Source organism: Narcine bancroftii, chromosome 6 (genome assembly GCF_036971445.1).
Source record: "Narcine bancroftii isolate sNarBan1 chromosome 6, sNarBan1.hap1, whole genome shotgun sequence".
Lineage (NCBI taxonomy): Eukaryota > Metazoa > Chordata > Chondrichthyes > Torpediniformes > Narcinidae > Narcine > Narcine bancroftii.
The window spans coordinates 16776111-16796656 of record NC_091474.1 but is presented as its reverse complement, the minus strand read 5'-3'; the positions used below and the strand labels follow the sequence as shown (position 1 = coordinate 16796656).

At 40.3% G+C, this 20546-nt stretch overlaps 1 long non-coding RNA gene across 1 annotated transcript in view; it reads right to left on the bottom strand.

Moving 5' to 3' along the window:
- The window catches only part of LOC138737431 (uncharacterized), a 65427-nt gene that overhangs the window by 27344 nt on the left and 17537 nt on the right, over positions 1–20546 (bottom strand). Inside the window, exon 2 of the long non-coding RNA XR_011340909.1 lies at positions 17122–17312. This is a non-coding gene — a long non-coding RNA (uncharacterized lncRNA). The remainder of the gene's footprint in view (positions 1–17121; positions 17313–20546) is intronic.

The window sequence follows — 20546 nt, the reverse complement described above, 5'->3', positions numbered from 1 at the left end:
TCAATACGTTTGGCTGAAGAAAACAGAATTAATAAACACAACTTTTTTTTAACTAAATCTTAAATAAATACACAGGGAATGCTCAATACGACAGACAGAATCTTTGGGGAAAAGAATAGAATTACTATTTCAAGTTCACAATATTCTACAGATTTCTACAGATGCGTGGTGGATGCTGTGCTGACTGGCTGCATCACGGACTGGTGTGGGACATCAATGCCCCTGGGCATAGAGCGCTGCAAGAGGTGGTGGACCAAACCCAGAGCATCATGGATGGGACCCTGCCCACCATCGAGAATATCTACAGGATGTTGCTGCCATCAGGGAGGGAGATGTGAGTGCCACAGGACTCACGCCACCAGGTTCAGGAACATCCACTACCCCTCAACCATCAGACTGCCCAGCAATGAACTCAATCAGGGACTCATTTAAGGATCCTTACTTTTGCACATTTTTGATTTTTTTTCTCTTTGTATTGCACAGTCAGTGTGTTACATTTCTTTAATTGTTTACATGTACATTGAGTACAGTTATTTTGGACAACCAATGAGTGGTAATTCAGGAAATAGAATCTCAGGGCTGTTTACGATGCCATATATGTACTCTGACAATAAATGTGAAATATGAATATTTTATCTGTATCGGTGAAAAGCTATTGACTGTAAATCCTAACCCTTATGGTTTGTAAACTTCAGGCATGTAACGGCACAATCAAGGAATTTTGCCTCTGCGCAGCCAGTCTAAAAAGGAATGTACAGGCGTTTTGAGTCCATTCCTACACTGTGAGTTATCCTGCAGGAACCTACACTTCTTTGGAGGAAGCCTGCTGTAAATTGTACCAGAAAAATTTGTTGATGTTCATCCACACTACTGCACATCTAACCTCTGGGACTGATGCACTGAGGTACATTCAGTCTTAAAAGATGCCCAGTGTGAACGACCACACCGGCAGTAATTATGTTAATTCTTTCCATGATTTTCCCGACATATCTGTTTCTCTTTTCCAAGATGCTCTCTGCCTTTATTTAAGATTATTGCACTAATCATAAAGCTAATCCAAAAATGGTTTATGTATATTCTTGATGTGGTGAAGACAGAAAATTCTCTTTCCAATATGTATTTTTAATGCTACTATACAAATCCTTCCTTCTGCTTTTCCGTGATATAGATTTGTCTGTTTCCCTTTAGTGTACTTTCTAATTGCTCTTGACAATATTTCCCTGATTCAAATGCTCCAATTTTTTTTCTCAGTGAGAGTTTGTTAAGAATCCTTTCATCTCTTTTAAAAAAAAACACATGTAAGTTGACTGGCAGTGGAGATGATGGCACGAAGGTTACTGCTGTAAATGTCTATAGCAAATAGTTTGCTGTTGTCAGATATATGTAGCACAGGTCCTGAGCAAGTGTGAATTTTGCAAGAGCAGAGGACAGGCAGAAAGCAAAGAAGATATTTGTAATTGTTTAATCCTGAAAGAACTTTAACAAAAAGAGAGCACCAGACCTCCATCATGATCTGTGCGAAAATATGTTACAGAACGGAAAACAGAACCTTTCAGCTGATACAGCATTTTGGAAATATGCAAATCCCACTGAATTCCAGAGATTAGAACTTCACTTCTGCCCACAGTTTTCGGACAGAGCTTTCTTCCTGAAAAGACTCTTCTAAAGTTCTTTGGATACTGTTTGATTGTGTAAATCAATCATTCAAAATGGTAACCATCAACAAATCCTGTGACTAAGTATAATGAAGAGAAAAGTTTTAAACATTTTATTAAACAAAATAATGGAGATGTATTCAATAAAAAAATCATATTGAAATTCACAGATTTCAGACAAATAGGTGGCAGAAATATGCAGACTAATTAACAGATTCTGCAAATGCTTTATATTAATTAGAACATCATTCAAGAGGGTGAATCCTCGTAAGGCGTTAGGTCCTGATGGTGTACCTGGCAGGGTACTGAAAATCTGCACCAACCAGTGTGTTCATGGACATTTTCAATCTCTCCATGCTGCAGTCAGAGTTTCCCATCTGCTTCAAAAGGGCATCAAGAAGAGCAGAGTGAAGAGCAGAGTGAGTGGCCTCAATGACTATCGTCCAGTAGCACTAACTTCTACTGTGAGAAATGCTTTGAGATGTTGATCAGATTTCAGATTTATTGTCAGAGTACATATATGACACCACATACAACCCTGAGATTCCTTTTTCCTGCGGGTGCGGCAGAATGACCACTAATTAGTAGTGGAAAAATAAACTGTACACAATGTAAACGTAAATAAATTAAAAAACTGTAAACAGATAATGAATGTAAACAAACTGACTGCAATACAGAGAGAACAAAAAGAAAATCAATAAAGTGCATAAGCAAGAGTCCTTAAGTGAGTCTCTGCTTGAGTTTGTCATTGAGAAGACTGATGGTGGAGGGGTAGCAGCTGTTCCTGAATCTGGTGGTGCGAGTCTTGTGACACCTATACCCTCTTTCCTGATGGTAGCAGCAGGAAGAGAGCAAGAACTAGTTGGTGTGGATCCTTGATGATTGCTGCTACTTTCTGATGGTAGCATTCCCTCCAGATGTTCTCGATGGTGGGGAGGGTTTTGCCTTTGATGTCCTGGGCTGGGTCCACTAGCTTTTGGAGGGCTTTACGCTCAGGGGTATTGGTGTTCCCATAACAGAACGTGATGCAGCCATTCAACACACTTTCCACCACACCTCTGTAGAAATTTGCCAGGGTTTCTGGTATCATAGCAAACCTCCGCCATCTTCTGAGGAAGAAGAGGCGCTGACGTGCTTTCTTCACACTGCCATTGGTGTGATGGGTCCAGGAAAGATCCTACGAGATCGTGACTCCCAAGGACTTAAATTTTCTCACCCTCCCACCTCTGATCATAGCCAGAATTAACACATACATACCTAAGTAAAGGACTGGACTCACTGCATTTCGCCTACCATCACAATCGCTCCACAGCAGATGCAATATCACTGGGTTTCCTCTCAGCTCTGGATCATCTAGAAAACAACCTTGATTGCAGCTCAGCCTTTAACACCATTATTCCCTCAGTGGTTGTCAACAACCTCCAAACCTTGTGGCTCTGCATCCCCCTCTGCAACAGGATCCTTGACTTTCTCATTGGAAGACCACAGTCAGTACGAATTGGAAACAACGCCTCCTCCTCACTGATGATCAACACAGGCACACCTCAAGAATGCGTGCTTATCCCACTGCTCTACTCATTCTACACCTATGACTGTGTTGCCAGTCACATTTCCAATGTTGTCTATAAATTTTATGATGATACCACAGTTGTTGGCAATGAGGAAACATATAGGATGGAGATAGATCAGTTAGTTGAGTGGTGTCACAACAACAACCCTGCGCTCAACATTAGCAAAACCAAGGAGATGATTGTGGACTTCAGGAGGAAATCAACCAGTCCTCATCGAGGGGGTCATCAATGATGAGGGTCAACAGCTTCAAATTCATGGGTGCCAATATCTCCAAGGATCTGTCCTGGAGCCTCCATGTCGAAGCAATCATGAGAAAGATTTGCCAGCGGCTAGTCTTTATGAGGAATTTGAGGAGATTTGGTATATCACCGTGGAGAGCATTCTGGGTGGCTGTACCACTGTCTGGTCTGGAGGTGCTAACACTCAGGACAAGAAAAAACTCCAGAGGGCTATTAACTTGGACTGTGACATCACACCCGTCTTCACTCCATTGATGTCATCTACAAAAGAAAGCATCTTAAAAAAGCAGCCTCTATTCTAAAGGACCCTCACCACCCAGGCCATGCTACCACCCTTCACTGCTACCATCAGGAAAAAAAGTACAGGAGCCTGAAGATGAGCACCCAATGGCACAAGGATAGCTTCTTCCCCTCTGCCATCAGATTTCTGAATGAACAATTAACCACAGACACTATATTAGTTTCTTTTTTTTTCCTTTTCCTTGTACTGTTTTTATTTATTTTGTCGTGTGGTTAATATAAATGTTTGCCCTGTGATGCTGCCACAAAATAACAAATCTCATGACATGTTCATGACATTACATTCTGATTTTGATTCTGAATTTCCTATGATGTGTCCAACAAAACTGATTGGTTTTGATAGGAAATCTGTGAAACATGCTCTCGACTTGAATTTATTTATAGAATTATGAGAACACTTGGACTTAATGCATGTACATCAAAATTGTTTGTCTGCTATTGTAATATGAATGCATTTAAATTTATTTTTCTCTTCAGGAACATGTGCAAGTGGGAGAAGTGCAAGTGGTAGAAGCGCAGCCAAGAAATAAATGTAAACAAACTGACTGTGCTATACAGACAATTAAAATAAATATTCAATAATAAATAATGTACAAAGTAAGAGTCCTTAAGTGAGTCTCTGATTGAATTTTTTGTTGAGGATTCTGATGGTGGAAGGATAATAGCTGTTCCAGAACCTGGTGCAATGAGTCTTGAGGCTTCTTCCTGATGACAGCATTGAAACCAAAGCATGTGCTGGGTGGCATGAAGCCTTGATGATTGGTGCCGCTCTCCAACAGCAGCGTCCCATGTAGATTTTCTTGATGGTCAGGAGAGTTTTACCTGTGATGTCCTGGACTGTACCCACTACCTTTTTCAGGGCTTTCTGCTCAGAGGTATGGGTGTCCCCATACTTGATTGTGATGCAGCCTGTCAGCATACTGTAGAAGGACTCCGAGATAGTGATTCCTGAGAATTTAAATCTGGTCACTCTCTCCACCTCTTATCACACAATGATCACCTCTGGTTTTCCCTTCCTAAAGTCTCCAGTCAACTCATTGGTTTTGCTGACATTGAGTGCAAGGTTGTTGTTAGTACAGGTGCCTAACCTTTTATCCAGGATTCCGAAAAACAGCGACCTCCAAAAACCAGCCTTTTATCGGTAGATGACATTTGTTCATCAAAGATGGAGTTTGGCGTCCAACATGACCCGGCAGACCCTTGCTCAACTCCTGTGTACCCCATTACTTCCTGCATCGCTAATTAGTGGTATCATTACTTTATAAGTACCTACCCATCGAGCTCATGTTGTTTATAAGCGCCTCCGAATCGCTGTAGTCTAGCACTTTCAGTAAGCCCGGCAGTGGCTCAATATGCGATCAATGGCCTTCGACGCTATTCATAATCCCCCATGCAGCTGAAACCACTGCATCTGGGCCAGCACAGGGGAACCAAGAAGGGGGCGTTCCCCTGGCACCAGTAAAATGGTGCGGGGTGGAGAGAGGTGGCTGTGTGTCTTGGCCGGGCAGGTGAGGAGGGGGAGAGATGGCAGTGCGACTTAGGCGGGTGGGCAAAGTGGGGGAGAGATGACTCGGGTGGGTGGGCTTAAATGGGCTTCCATTTTAACATGATTCCGAAATCCATAAGATTCTAAACAACGGCTCGTGTCTGGTCCTGAAGATCCCAGATAAAAGGTTAGGCAGCTGGACATGATTCACCCTGACTCATTGCCCCTTTTTATACAGCCCAAAACACCAGAGTCATAGAGTGAGGCAACAAAGAAGCAGACCTTTTGGCCCAACCATCAACTACTCAGTTACATTGATCCCACTTTTGCGTCAACTACCCTCAGATTCTGCTGCTTACACTCCAAGGGCAAATTATAGTGGCCAATTAGCCAGGTGACCTGGTGCAATGAGTATGATCAGATACTAGATTTACTTTTATCTGAAAAGGTTTTATGAAGTTTGTCAAATTGCAGCAGTTTTTTTTTATTATCCCTGAAAGTCAGGAACAACCACAACAGCTGGTGTGAGACCATTTTGTTTTGAATTTGGAACCACATATCAAAATTATGTAGAATTATGAATGAACTGATTATATGAATTATGATTAAAACATTTGCCAGCGTCTAATAGCTGTAAATTATTTCTACATCAGTGAGTTGTGATACAACAATCCCCAGTGCTTTGTAGCTGTGTGATAAAACAGCTTGACACTAATGAGAGAGTGTGTGATGAATAGCTGGCGCAGATCAGATAAGAATGCTTAAACCTGCCCTTGAACTGTGTCTACCCAGAACTAGAGCTTTCAGGATGCAGCCCCGTTTCTCCCACGAGCACACATCACAAACAAAATTCCATAATGATTTCAATAACTGAAAATCAAGTGACAGTAATAACTTGGTACTTCATTTCAGTTGGGTTAGGCCTTTGTGCGACTGTGTATGTTAAGTGATAGTGATACCATCTGATCTTGCATCTTATTTTTATCCACTGCAATCTTCATGCTTCTCCAAATTTAACCTCTTATCATCTTTGTAATTGAGGGGCATTGCTTCAAAATCCTACGACCAGGGCTCTGAAATTTCCACCCCCTTTCCACCTCTCTTTTAGATATCCCTCCCAATCATCTGGCTCGTCATGAGATGTAGTTTGATGTTCAGTGAAACATCTTTGGAGATTTTACTGCATTAATAGAAATGCAGGTCATTCTTGTTGATGATCAATAGTTTTGTACCCAAACAATATTTGAATAAACCAGGAAACATCCCAATCTCTAATCATTCTTCTCCATGAAGACCACATACATCCATAATCGTAACTTACCATTACTCTTTCGAGATAAATTAGGGGTAAATCAATTCGTGCAGGTAAGACTGGTATCCTATTAATTAATAAATAGCAAATACTAAACAGTTATTAACTGTTATTGTGTTTCACACATACTTGAATAAAATCTCATCAACTTCCTGCTAAAATGATAATTATAACAAGTGGAGTCCAATGTTGCTGTATTAATGTTATTTAGAGTCGAAATGAAGCTTCACAAACCCCTAGGAACGAGTTCAGAAACTTCCTCAGGGTTAAGGGTATAGACTAAAACAACGTCTCTCTTAGAAATATCCACAGGAATTATTCAGTGATATAAGAGGCTTGAGATATGTCACAAGTAGCCGGCATTCTTTTTTAAGATCCATTTCCGTCAACATCAAAGGGTTGGGCAAAAACAATAGAGATGATGTTTACCCCTCCCTTCCATGCCAATCCCTGTCCACATGTTTCTGTTACTTTTAACTTTGATTAAGGAATACAAAAATGTGACATTTCTCTCGGTGCTATGTCACACTTTTTTACTCCATAATGTTGATTGGCAGTTTCGGTTAGTGTAGCGGTTATTTTGATGCTATCACAGCGCCAGTGGCCCATGTTGAAATCCGGCGCTGTCTGTAAAATATTTATATGTTCTCCCTGTGTCTGTGTGGATGTTCTGGTTTCCTCCCACCCTCCAAAAACATGGGGGTTTTAGGTTCAATGGGGTATTTGGGTTATATGGTTAATTCTTTCTCAGCAAGGCACACACAAAACCTCATTTAAGCCCAGAAAATAATAAAAATGTGGGATCATGTAACATAAAAATATCCAATTCTTGAGTTAGTTTAAACTTTACTGAGATAAATTACATGACTATTTCCTGAGTTTACCATATGGGTTTCTATATATTTCTTATATGCACACTGGGATGAATATCACTCTGTACGCAATTAAAAATGGTTATTGTTTTGAACCGATATAAAGAACAGACATCTTATTAATAGTAATGTGGATAGGCTTTTTCAATTAAGAGTGGGGGATATTCAAACCAGAGGCCATGGTTTGAGATTGAAGGGGGAAAATTATAAGGGAAACATGAGGGGAAATTTCTTCATGCAAAGGGTGGTTGGGATGTGGAATGAGCTTCCGGCGGAGGTGGTTGAAGCAGGAACGTTATTTACATTTAAGGAAAGACTGGATAATTACATGGAGGGGAGAGGACTGGAGGGGGACGGATCAGGTGCTGGTCAGTGGAACTAGAAGGGTGGGGATTTGTTCTGGCATGGACTAGTAGGGCCAAACTGGCCTGTTCTGTGCTGTATATGGTTATATGGTTAATCTCAAGGCTGGTCTTACTACAAATATTTCCAAAATATGGAGGCTTTTGGACACATTTTTCCGAGAGTCACTCACAGGGACGATATCATCTGCAAAGGTCAATGCGGTCCAATGAAAGATCTCTCACCCACGATAAGAGCCGCACCCTTCCCTATCATGTGATCACAGTAAAATATCCACAGCAATGTTAAGTAAACTGGAGGGAAGCAGGGATCCCTGTTTCATCCCTCTCACGATAGGGATAGAGACGGTTCTGCTCTTACCATGTACAATAAAATAAGTTAGATTAGCATGAGATCAGAAATGGTATGGATAAAATGAATACTAGGGCCTAAAGCTTTAATTACATGGAACAACAATTTTATTTTCAAAATGTTTGCTTCCTTAAATAAAATTGGGGTTATGATAGACAACTTCAAGTTGAATACAGAGATAATTTCAGATTTGCTGTTTCACATAGAAAGTTGGAGAAACATTAAATAAACCTTGATTGAATTTAACATGTTTGAGATGCATTAGTTCAACTGACCTAAAAACGTTTTGCCGCTGATTTTCATTTGTACTCAGCATCTGAGGGTTGGCGTAGCAGCTAGCACAATGCTGTTACAGCATTGGGGATTGGGACGGGGGTTCGAAACCCATGCTGTCTGTAAGGAGTTTATACATTCTCCCTGGGTCAACATGGGTTTTCCCTGGAGGTTCCGATTTCCTCCAAAAAATGTTCAAGGGTGCAGGTTAATTGAATGTAATTGGGTGGCACAGGCTCATGGGCCTAAAAGGCCTGTTATTGTGCTATATGTCTAAATTTAAAAATTTTAAATTTTATTAGTTTAAATTTAAAATTGATGCCTCTGGTGCCAGTGTCCAACAATAGTTGGCTGGCATTGATGGATTCCAGTTGCCTTGATAACACTTTTCCATGGTCGCACTGTCCCAGTGAAACCTTTCACCACGTTTGTCACTGACTGCACCAAGATCAGCAGGGAGGAAGACCAAGGGCGAATGTAAAAAATGAGATTTTCAATGACATGAGGCACTTCACGGTTTTGAATGTTTGAAGTAAACTTAAAATATGAAAGAAAATCACCAAAAAATGGGTTACATTTGAAAAACAGAACGTGATAGGAACATTTTAAAATGATTTTCACGATCAGCAGTTCAAAATCCATAAAATATCCCCCAAGTGTTCAGGAAGAAAATTCATTGTCCAGTGTTATCGGTGTGTGGCTAAAAGAGTCAAAAGCCTTGGTCAGATCAATAAAGGTTACAACAAGGTCTTTTTTATTCCTCTTGACCCTTGCATAAGAGTGTTGAAAGTTGCAATACCTTATTGATTTCATCCTTAGATAGTCACTACAAATCCCCTTTCAGATCTTAAGCACGATTGCGTTGGCAATGATTTTACCAAGATACTTGCGAGTACCCTTCCTAGTAGACTTGCACTGGCTCAGTTAGTGTTGGAGTAGAATTTGTGCGCAGATTAGGATGCAAATGGAAGTCTGTTTTTGAATTGCCAGCATTTTATCTGAAGTTACTTGACACCAACTTAAACACTTAACAAGTGGGTGATCTTAAAGAGAGGTGAAAAAGAGATCTGAGGCACAAATTTTTCCACGTGATGGTGGGAAGTGTAAGTGAGGTGGCAGATAAAATGGTAGAGGCAGGTAAAATTATGGCATTTAAAAGACATTAGACAATTGCATGGATCAGAAAGGTTTAGAGAAGATATGAACCAAATTCAGGTGAATAGGAATTCAACAACTTAGTTGGTATGGATGAGTTGGGGTTTCTGGGCTGTAAAAATCTGGCTGTTTCCACCTTCACCTAAACGTTTAATTCATTAACTTCAGTCAGTGAGCTCTGCCTCTGCGTATTTTCTGACTTGTCGCCCTTGATGTTGACTTCTCCATATTGTCCATGTCATGCAGGAGAGCAGGGTGCCCTGTAGTTTTGATCTTCATGCACTCTTGTCCTCAGAAGACCAAAGGCTTTGCTGGTGCACTGGAAGTCATGGTGAATTTCATCACTGTATCAAGTATGAGAAGTAGTTTACTTTCTCCAGGGTCTCATCTTGGATCTCTTTTTGGGTCAGTGGGCAGTGTGGTAGTGCAGAGAATCTTTATTTTGCACATTAAGTGTAAGGCTCATTCACTCATTTACTTCAGTGAATAAATAGCGGATGATGCATGCAAATTCAACTCCAGGTCAACCTAAAATGGGGGGACCTTGGTACTGGAGTGGAGATCTCAGATTTATTGTCAGAGTACATTCATGACATCACATACAACTCCGAGATTCTTTTTCCTGCAGGTGAGGCAGAATTACTACTTATTGGTGATGCCAAAAAAACCTGACTCAACATACACAGGTAAACAAAATGACTATGAAATACAGAAAGAGTATAAATCAATAAAGTGCAAAAGTAAGAGTCCTTAAATGAGTCCCTGACTGAGTTATTTGTTGAGGAGGCTGATGGTGGAGGGGGAGCAGCTGTTCCTGAACCTGGTGGTGTGAGTTGATGGTAGCAGCAAGAACAGAGTGTGTGCTGAGTGGTGAGAATCCTTGACGATCGCTGCTGCACTCCCACAGGAGTGTTCCCTATAGATGTTTTTGATGATGGGGAGGGTTTTTGCCTGTGATGTCCTGGGATGTGTCCACAACCTTTGGCAGGGCTTTTCACTCAGTGGTATTGGTGTCCCCTTACAAGATTGTATTGCAGCCAGTCAATATAGGTTGTGTAGTTTTTAATTGGTCCAGTAGTTCCACTCCATTAGGAAAGTTTGCTTATGGCAGAGTGCAACGATGAAGTAAGAAATTGTGAGAAGATTTGTGGTGCCACAGTCTTGCTTAGTACCCGTCTGTACTGAAATAGGGCATGTAATATGTTTGTTGGCTAAGATCATGGCTTACGAAGCTGATATAACTTGAAGGCAAATCCCTCTGGCCGAGTGGAATATTTTATTTGATTGGAAAACAGCAAATTGAACTGTTTATTGAAAAAGGGAGGGAGATGGGAAACTGAACATTGTAGGCCTTCAGCTGCAATAGATAAATCATGGAATTAAAATAAAAAATGTTTTAATAGACAAATTACAAAAATCAGCCTATATAGGTTTGTGAAAGTATTGAAGAATTCTGAAGAACTAACTTGTGCTTGGATGAAGGGGAACTGGTGGATGTAAGAATATCTCCAGAAGTCATTTGAAAAAATGCTGCGCCAAAGATTATTGTGTAAAATAAAGTCATTATCTGATTGCGCAAGTACGATCCTACAAAACATTGGTCTCTGGTCCTCGGAGCAAAACGTGCAGACTCACAGCCAGACATACCACACATACAAACAATACATGTGCAGGACAAGTATTTGATTTATACAAATAATTAAACAAATATTGTTTTGTACATATGAGATTCTCGGATGGTTAGTGTGAACAGGTCCTTTGATTGTTCAGCATTCTCGCCGCCCGTGGGAAGAAACTGTTCCTTAGCCTGTGGGTGCTGGCTCTGATACTCCTGGATCACTTCCCAATGGGAGTAGTTGAAAGATGCTCTGCTCGGAGTGGAAGGGTAACTCAATGAGTTCATGTGCCCTCTTCAGACAGCAATCCTGGTTGGTCACGCTGATGGTGGAGGAGGCAGACTACAGTGACCCTCTCTGCTGCTCTTGTGGTCCTGTAGATTGACCTCTGATCTATTTCTCTGCAGCAAATGTACTACACTGTGATGTAGCCAGTTATGATGCTCTCGATAGAGCTCCTGCAGAAGGTTGACATCATGGTGGGTGGTAGCCTTGCCGCTTCAATCTTCTAGGGAAGTGGAGTCACTGTTGTACTTTACTGACAAGTGAGGAGATGTTGAGTGTCCACAATGGGTCACCAGTTAAATGAACTCCAAGGAACTTGGTGCTCCCCACTCTCTCTATCACAGAGTTGTTGAAGTGTAGTGGAGGGTAGTTTTTCCTTGTTCCCCTTGAAGTTCTTGATCATCTCTTTTGCTCTTGATGTCGGATGCAGAAGGAAACCATGCTTTGGACTTGGATCTACTTCCAAGCTTTGGTTGTTAATTTATTGTCACTTGTTAAGGTATGGCAGCAAGGTTTGGGTTAGATAGTTTGCTGTTACATGGAGTTCAGGGCAGAGAGGTGATTGAAGCAAATATCAAAGTTTTCCTGCCAGTGGACAGTGACTACTTATCTGTCCTTGGGAAGTTCCCCTCTCTTCCTTGCTCCCGGTACGAACATAGAACATTATAGCACAGTACAGGCCCTTTGGCCCTCAATGTTGCATCGAACCATATATTCCATAAATAAAGTACTAAACCCTCCCGACCCCATAACCCTCTATTTTTCTTCCATTCACATACTTGTCTCTGAGTCTTTTAAATGCCCGTAATGTTTCAGCCTCCACCACCATCCCTGGCAAATCACAAGGATCTGTCTCAGAACAGATCCTTGTGGTACTCCAGACAGGATACTTTCCTTCCACAACTACTCTCTGCTTTCTACCTGTAAGCCAAGTTTTTATTCACACAGCCAATGTTCCATGCCTCATGACTTTCTGAACAACTCTCTCATGAGGGTCCTCGTCAAATGCCTTGCTGAAATCCATATAGAACACATTTATCACCCTACCCTCATCAATTTCTTTTATTATCTCCTCACAAAACTCAATTAGACTCATGAGGCCTTTCTTCACAAAGCCATGCTGACTATCCTTGAGTAGACCTTTCTTCTCCAAATGTTCATAGATCCTTTCTTTAAGAAACCTCTCCAATATTTTGCACACCCCCGATTTAAGACTCACTGGTCTCTAATTCCTGGAATTCTCCCTATTACCTTTTTAAAGTAGGGGACTACATTTTCTATTCTCCAATCCTCTGGCACCTCCCCTGAAGCAAAATAAGACTCAGATATTGTAGGTACTGCTCCAGCTATCTCCTTCCCACAGCAACCTGGGGTATATCACATCTGGTCCTGGGGACTTATCAACCTTGATGCTTTTAAGAAGATCCAACACTTTCTCTTCCTTAATCTCCACATTGTCCAGCACACAAGCCTGTTCTATTCTGATCTCACCATGATCAAGGTCTTTTTCTCTTGTCAATAGTAAAGCAAAGTATTTATTTAGGACCTCCCAACCTCCTCCTCCTCCTCCAGGCACATATAGCCTCTTTTATCCTTTAGTGGCCCCACCTTCATTTTCATCATTCTTCTGTTCTTCACTTATACAGAGAATCCCTTGGGGTTCTCCTTAATCCTACATGCCTAGGCCTTCTCATGCCTCCTTCAAGCTCTCCAGTGTCCTTTCTTAAGCTCTTTTCCTGACTACCATATATTTCTCATGAGCCCTTTCTGTTTCCTGTTTCCTTCTTCTTCTTGATTAGCTTCCTCACCTGCATCGTCAACCACGTTTCCCTTTTCCTACTATCTTTTCCCTGCCCCAATGGGACAAATCTATCCTGAACCTTGCACAAGTGGCCCCTAAATTTCCTCCACGTTAGTTCTGTGCTTTCACCCTTGAACATCTGTTTCCAATGTACTCTCGCTGGTTACTGCCTCGTCCCATCATAGTTAGTCCTCCCCCAATTAAACACTTTCCCATTTTGTCTGGTTTTTTTCCCCTTATCCATAGTTATGCTAAAGCTCAGAAAGCTGTATCACTCTCACTAAAATGGTCTCCCACCGAGAGGTCCACCACCTGACCTGGTTCATTACCCAGGCGGGCCTATGGGTGGTTGAGCTGAGCCTAACACGTTACTGGGAATTCAATGTAGTCAAGCCAATTCAACATGCATTTACCATATCCTAAAATATGTTAGACAAATGTGCAAGATTAATGGTCTATTATTTTCTCTTCACCACTCAGCAAATTACATCACAAATACTTAAAGGTTGCAAACGCAAGGGAACATGGAGAAAGTAAAGGTCATTCAACCTGTTATGTTGGCTCACTCTGATAGTCAATCTATGGATGAATTCTAAATTAATGTTCAAATGGGAATAACTAAATCAAGAATAGGAGACGATGAAAAATGTCTCTACGAGTCTCAAAGGTGATAAGTGGGAAAAAAATCAAAGAAATCAATCAAGTATAACAACACACTTTACCAGGAATTAGGCTGTATTCTCCATCTGGCATTGCCATGGCCCCACTGGTAATAGAACCAAAGAGTGATGTATCATGTGTACAATCATTATGTCTGCTTTACAACCTTCAGTCTTGTGCTTATCAGGCTCTTTTTGAAGAGTCAAATGCTGCTGCAGTAACTTTCTTTTGATGGATGCTAATTCCTTGTGTCTTTCTGTGGGGGAAATTGTTTCTCTATCTTTGTTCTAGCTGGTGTTTTGGAGACAGAAATAAGTCTAAGTGGCCTAATTGGACAGTTAATCCTTCAGAATATTCATTCTGCTTTTGCTGAATACTGCAGTTGTAGAATTCATCTACACAATAAACGTGGAAAGAAATTTATAAAGGATGCTTCATCATGGAAAGGATTTCCTTCCTAACAACCTTACTTCAAATTCGCAAAGCTGGCAACAATGGTGAAGGGAGAATAATTGGAGAAAAGAATGATTATCAGGAAAATAATCAGTGAGACATTTCTTGAACTGAATGGATGTATTCAATTACTGTTTAAATATATAATTATCTCTAATCCTCAATTATCAAGTTCAGTTGTAATGTAACATGGAAACTGCTTTAATAATTTAACAAAAATTATTTCTACTGGGTCAGCATGTCATTGCCTAAAGAATATCAATTCAAGTGCACGTTATTGGCCTTTAGAGTACATTCTTTAAGACATTTACTCCTTCTCAATGCTGTCTTAAGGTTTCTAACCAGTGTTTTAGGTGTGTGAATTACACACCTTGACATGTAACTTCTCTTCATATACCTTTACAACAGCAATCATCTGATTTTGAAAACTTCACTTAAATTGGAAGAAAGAAAATACATTTACAAATTGGTTTTGCTATTTAACATGACAATAAATCCTAATCGTCTTGTATAAAACTCATGATATGATATTGTTCATTGTCATGTCTGCACAGAAGTTCCTACTTGCAGCCAAAAATAAGTTGACAAAAACAACCACAATAGTCTCTTAATTGCATTAAATAGAGATACTAAATAAAAAAAATTAATAAAAAATATTCACAGTTATCCCCATGCAATAACAGTGACTTAGCAATAGTGCAGACAATCTTTTTGTGATGTTTGACCAATCCATGATTAATGTAACAAAGGGAGGTTCAAGAGCCTGTTGGAAAGAAATTATGGTATCTATGCATGCTAAAAAAGTTTCTTGAGAAGCATGGTGTACTTCTGTAATGTACTTTATTATGTACATAATCAATTGTACATGAAAGCACATGGGATGGGTCAATTAACCCCGATCAGTGTCCATCATGACATTATGACACCTTCCTTGTGGTCTTTATAGTCATCTGGTTTTCCTGACATAATTTGTTTGTTATTTTAAATCAATGCTCATTTATGATTAAAATGATTAAAAATCAATTAGACAATACACCAACTTTATCCAATTTTATTTGTGATTTTTAAAATTTTAGAAATATTTTTATTTCAGTTTTTGCGCATAAATGTGAGAGAAATTGGTTGTTTTTAACGGCTGAAATAATTGGCCTCTATACTTTATTCGGTAACTTCATTATTGATGATTACAACCCTAGGTCACAAGTCTGGGTGAATCAAGTTGTTGTTTTTGCGTGTCCTTGCTCTTTGGAATTGATTACTCAGGAATAATACCAGTTTAACATATCCAAAGTTCACATCTGGTAATTAACGAAACAAATGGAATTTGTCTTATGGAAAACAGTGATAAAAGTTTATCGGCATTTAATAAACATGATTTAACAATTAAAATTGTCACATTGACAAAGCTTATCATATTTGTGTAATTATAAATGGGGTGATGCGACAGTCACAGTATAGAAATTACAACTTGAAGCACTTCAATGGTTTTTTTTATTGCAGTTGGTTGAGAGCTTAATATTTTAGAGATTTCCCCAGAATTAATTATGAGGGGAAATTTCTTCACGCAAAGGGTGGTTGGGATGTGGAATAAGCTTCTAGCGGAGGTGGTTGAAGCAAGGACGTTATTTACATTGAAGGAAAGACTGGATAATTACATGGAGGGGAGAGGATTGGAGGGGTATGGACCAGGTGCTGGTCAATGGGACTAGGAGGGTGGGGATTTGTTCCGGCATGGACTAGTAGGGCCAAACTGGCCTGTTCTGTGCTGTATATGGTGATATGGTGATAATGATGTCCCAGGCATTTTAAAACATGAACATTGAAAGGATTTTAGAATTCAGTGAAGCGTGAACAGGAAATTGATTAAAAAATTCAATGAAATAAAGAAGTAGACAAAACAAATTTGCAAATACTTCTTAAAAGGAAGAGATTGGCAAAAGTAAAATGTATACAGGTACTTTCAATGCCAAGATATGAAAATTTATAGTGGGGAACAAAGATGGCAGGCAGAGATATTAGATGACCACTTGGTGATGCACACAAAAGAACAGTGCAGAAACTGAGGAATCAATGATACAGTGATTTTGAAACCCTAAAGTAATTATCAAAGAATTGACAATGCAGAAATGAACAGGGTTTAAAATATAGTAAAACAGAGAAATGATGGTCTTGCTGCATGCATAGCAGGTAAAGATGTATTACTGACATCTTTAATACTTCTTTACCTCCTATGGACGTCTCAAGACCTGTTGAGTTCTTCCAGCATTTCTGTGTTTTTACTACAATCACATCATCTGCAGACTTTTGTGTTTCACTCCAGGGTTAAAAATACAACTCATCCACTTGATCTTGAAGCTCACATTCAAAAAATGGTCATTTTGGTAATTATAATTAAATGGATGTTATTCTTAGAATTCCCTGGATGTGAATGGTTTTGTAGGTTGTAAAACCCTCAATCGAAACCCCCACTGTTCCTGAAAGGGAAAATGGGATTTGTTGACCAGACATCAGTAGTAAGGAGAATTCTGGAAGTTATCATGATGTAATTTGCAAACAGAACACTTAGAAATTTTTAAGACCAGGAGACTGTACCTTTGTGTTTAGATCATGAAGTTCTGAAGGAAAATTGTATTTGTTAAAAGCAACCCTTATTGGATGCAGCACAACCTGGAGAACATCTGGATATAAACTAATATGTGGCAAGTCCATTGTGAAGATATTTACCTACCTCACCTGAACAACCAACCACATTGCCATTGCATGGATCCACAGACACTCGGTGACTCTCAGGGGAATCTCTTTTGCTGAATGTAGGCAATTTCTACCAATAAAGGAATTGAGAATCTTGAATCTTTTGTTTCTCCTCCTTTATCCCCTCACCATCTAGGGAAGCAGAAATGAGGTTTGCTCCTCCCCACCCTGCAAGGACAAAACAAGATGGTTGCAATTGAAACATCTTGATGAGGAAGCAAGGCATACAGTAAATAGTTGGCACACTGACAGATTATTTATTGGACTTAAGGGGGATGAGTGGATCTACTTTGAAGTATTAATGAACTTGGAGTGTTACCTCTCCTACCTTGATGAAGGGCTCAAGCCTGAAACGTTGGTGATGTATCTTTACCTTCACTACATAAAGGCAATAATTTGACTTGCTGAGTTTCTCCAGCATTTTTGTGTTTTTTCACTTAACCACAGTGTCAACAGAATCCTGTGTTTTACCTTTCACTACTGGAGATGTGTATTTGATCTTTGAGGACCTAACCAGACCTATGCAAGCTCCCAACTTTCTCATGCTGCACTTGCTTAAATGCTAGAAGTCTCGACTGAAACATCACCAATTCCTCCCCCCACCCTACCCCCAGATGGCGCTTATCCAAAGAGGTCCTCTGGCAGTTTGATTTTTGCTCCAGGTTGCAGTTCCTTGTAAAATTTTCCACTCCTCTACAATATATTTCATCACCTGTTCACTCAAGCCATCTATATCCCTTGGTGTTCACTTCATATCTATATCAAGCTTAGTTTCCCACCAAACCACATACCTACCACTCTCTATGTAAAAAAAAAGGTATCACTCATGTAATTCTAAAATCTTTCCCCTCTCACCTTAAAAACATGCCTTCTACTGTTATATTCCACTACCCAGGAAAAGTATTATGACTAACTACCCTATTTATGATTTTATAAACCTCTCTAAGATCACTTCCCAGCTTCCTTTGCTTCAGGGAAAAAGTCCAGGCTGATCAAATCTCTTTCTAATTTCAGCCCAACAGTCCAGGCAACATAGATGTGAGAATTTTCTTTACCCTCTCAAGCTCAACCACATTCTTCCAAAAGTATGGCAACCAAAAACTGCACACAACATTCCGACTGTGGTCTAACCAATGTTCTGTACAACTTCAACAAGACATGACAACTTTGTTATCAGTGCCATGGCCGATGAAGTCAAATATGCCACATCCCTTCTGCACCACCCTATCTACCTTGTATTGCCACCATTAAGGAACTAGATACTGAAACCCCTTAGCCCCTCTCTCTTCAGAAACACCCCCCTTTCATTGGGCATCCCCTTGTCTGATTTAACTTACCAAAATTCACAATTTGTCTAAATTAAATTTCTTCTGTCATTCCCTTGCTCACTTTCCCAATATCCTGTGGAAACAGGTGTCCTTCTTCATTGTCCATTAAACCATTAATTTTGAAACGTTCCAATTATGCCACCCAAATTTTCATGCAAGATCAATAGTAGTTACAACAAACAACAAGGGACCCTCAATTGATTCCTGTGGGACACCACTGGTCACAGGTCTCTGGAAAATAACACTCCACCATCATTCACTTCTTCCTACCATCAAGGGACCCTGAATTGATTCCTGTGGGACATCACTGGTCACAGGTCTCTGAAAAATAACACTCCACCATCATTCACTTCTTCCTACCATCAAGGGACCCTGAATTGATTCCTGTGGGACACCACTGGTCACAGGTCTCTGAAAAATAACACTCCACCATCATTCACTTCTTCCTACCATCAAGGGACCCTGAATTGATTCCTGTGGGACACCACTGGTCACAGGTCTCTGGAAAATAACACTCCACCATCATTCACTTCTTCCTACCATCAAGGGACCCTGAATTGATTCCTGTGGGACATCACTGGTCACAGGTCTCTGAAAAATAACACTCCACCATCATTCACTTCTTCCTACCATCAAGGGACCCTGAATTGATTCCTGTGGGACACCACTGGTCACAGGTCTCTGAAAAATAACACTCCACCATCATTCACTTCTTCCTACCATCAAGGGACCCTGAATTGATTCCTGTGGGACACCACTGGTCACAGGTCTCTGAAAAATAACACTCCACCATCATTCACTTCTTCCTACCATCAAGCCAGTTTGGTATCCAATTGACTAACTCAGCCTGAATCCCATGTATTGTACCTATCCAGGCAAGCCTACAAAGCAGGACATTATGCAATGTTTTGAGTGGCCATTTTCTGCTGATAGGATTGGATACTTCCTGAGACAATTATATTCCATTAACTTGACATGTATGTTATTGATAATGTGCACCGAACTAGATATATATTCATTTAAAATGAGGAATTTCCTTGAGGAAGGGCTCAATCCTGAAATTTTGGTAATATATCTTTACTTCTATGGATGCTGTGAGTTGCTCCAGCAATTCTGTGTTTTGATTTAAAATTAATAATCTGACTATTTATTTGATAGTTATTTTTCTGAGAGCTTGATTAAGCTGGTCATTAACTTTCCCATGTTATGATTCTGATACAGGTACCATTCAAGAAAGAAGAACTGGTTGTGAGAAAAATGGTGTTAGCAAGTGCTACAATAATACTGTGGTGATGTAATTAGACTAACACGCTGGGTGGGTCACGTCTCCAGAATGGAGGACCATCGCCTTCCCAAGATCGTGTTATATGGCGAGCTCTCCACTGGCCACCGTGACAGAGGTGCACCAAAGAAAAGGTACAAGGACTGCCTAAAGAAATCTCTTGGTGCCTGCCACATTGACCACCGCCAGTGGGCTGATATCGCCTCAAACCGTGCATCTTGGCGCCTCACAGTTTGGTGGGCAGCAACCTCCTTTGAAGAAGACCGCAGAGCCCACCTCACTGACAAAAGACAAAGGAGGAAAAACCCAACACCCAACCCCAACCAACCAATTTTCCCCTGCAACCGCTGCAATCGTGTCTGCCTGTCCCGCATCGGACTTGTCAGCCACAAACGAGCCTGCAGCTGACGTGGACTTTTTACCCCCTCCATAAATCTTCGTCCGCGAAGCCAAGCCAAAGAAAGAATTTACACCAGGCCTTGTGTATGCAGCTGAACTCTTTCCTTGCTACTGCATTGAATCTGCGTTAATAGTGTTTTTTAGACTCTAATGTCAGGAAAAATCACTGAAAAAATTAACATATTTAACAAAAACATCCTGGTATGCTCCCAGTGATATTTGAATATCTTTGAACTTCCTGTTTCCATCGCTGGTAGATGTTCAATGAAGATGATCTATGATCTAATGCATAATTGGGAATCAAGATGATTCTTAAAGCATGTTACTGATCAGGAAGAATCGTGCTGCTTTACAATTTGAACATATTAAAAAATGTAATATGGCCCTGAATAT